The 1,749-nt window shown below is 45.0% G+C and overlaps 1 non-coding gene across 1 annotated transcript; it reads left to right on the top strand.

Moving 5' to 3' along the window:
- The first annotated feature begins 1,409 nt into the window (after positions 1-1,409).
- Positions 1,410-1,524, top strand: LOC136730544 (U5 spliceosomal RNA). Its single transcript, XR_010809338.1, has one exon. It is a non-coding gene; the product is annotated as a U5 spliceosomal RNA (small nuclear RNA).
- Positions 1,525-1,749: the final 225 nt, after the last annotated feature.

The raw sequence follows: 1,749 nt of genomic DNA, 5'->3' as shown, positions 1-1,749 counted from the left end.
GCTGTCCAAGGATGTCAGGGACAAGATTGTAGACCTACACAAGACTGGAATGGGCTACAAGACCATCACCAAGCAGCTTGGTGAGAAGGTGACAACAGTTGGTGCGATTATTCGCAAATGGAAGAAACACAAAATAACTGTCAGTCTCCCTCAGTCTGGGGCTCCATGCAAGATCTCACCTCGTGGAGTTTCAATGATCATGAGAACGGTGAGGAATCAGCCCAGAACTACATGGGAGGATCTTGTTAATGATCTCAAGGTAGCTGGGACCATAGTCACCAAGAAAACAATTGGTAACACACTATGCCGTGAAGGACTGAAATCCTGCAGCGCCCGCAAGGTCCCCCTGCTCAAGAAAGCACATGTACAGACCCGTCTGAAGTTTGCCAATGAACATCTGAATGATTCAGAGGAGAACTGGGTGAAAGTGGTCTCAGATGAGACCAAAATCAAGCTCTTTGCCATCAACTCAACTCGCCGTGTTTGGAGGAGGAGGAATGACCCCAAGAACACCATTCCCACCATCAAACATGGAGGTGGAAACATTATGCTTTGGGGCTGTTTTTCTGCTAAGGGGACAGGACAACTGCACCGCATCAAAGGGACGATGGACGGGGCCATGTACCGTCAAATCATGGGTGAGAACCCTAAGCCAGGGCATTGAAAATGGGTCAAATACTTATTTCCCTCATTAACATGCAAATCAATTTTATAACTTTTTTGAAATGCATTTTTCTGGATTTTCTTGTTGTTATTCTGTCTCTCACTGCTAAAATACACCTACCATCAAAATTATAGACTGATCATTTCTTTGTCAGTGGGCAAACGTACAAAATCAGCAGGGGATCAATTACTTTTTTCCCCCACTGTACATACATATATATGGAAAAGAAACATTACAAGTATAAATCACAATAAGATGTAATAAAGTACAGATAAACAAAGTGTAATAAAATGTGATCTGTTTGAAAATGCAGGGACGTCACTGGAAAAGATGATGTCTGGATGGCAGCATATGTTGCTCCAAAATGTGTACATCTCTTCTGCAAAAATGGTGCCCTCACAGATGTGCGAGTTACATGACAGACAGACAGACAGACAGACACTCACACACACTGTCACACCCACACACACACTTTCACAGAGAGACATATACACACACACACACACACACACACACACACACACTATCACACAGAGACAGGCACACACACGTACAGACACACACACTAACTTTCACACAGAGACAGACACACACACACACACACACACACATACATACATACATATGGAAAAGAAACAATACTTTTATAAATCACAATAAGATGTAATAAAGTACAGAAAAACTAAATGTAAGAAAATGTGATCTTTAATACACACAAATATGTATGGCTGGTCGGATGCGTCTTGGACTCGGGTTCCTCTTCATTACGTATAACGCTTTTGCCTTTTGCTAAAGCTTTCCGTGGAGGGGATCGTGGGTGAGTTTGTACCATTCTTGGGGGGCTCTGCCTTGTTGGGGCGGAGCTGTGATCCAGGTGAACAGCAGATCGGGCATAGGTGGGCATGTGGGCAGAGGAGTAGGAAGGCCGGTCAAGCAAATAAGCTTGCTAAGGTACGCAGCAGCAGCAAGCAGCCCCCCCATCCAGCCAGCCAGCCAGTCTGGCTGGCAGTGACTGAGTGGTTGACAGACGGCAAGCAACGGAATGTACGTGCTCTGTGATGTCATAGCAGTCAGCTGAGAGAGGC

The sequence above is a fragment of the Amia ocellicauda genome, unplaced genomic scaffold (assembly GCF_036373705.1).
Source record: "Amia ocellicauda isolate fAmiCal2 unplaced genomic scaffold, fAmiCal2.hap1 HAP1_SCAFFOLD_32, whole genome shotgun sequence".
NCBI lineage: Eukaryota > Metazoa > Chordata > Actinopteri > Amiiformes > Amiidae > Amia > Amia ocellicauda.
Note: the sequence above shows the minus strand (reverse complement) of the source record. Positions and strands in the feature narration are given on the sequence as shown.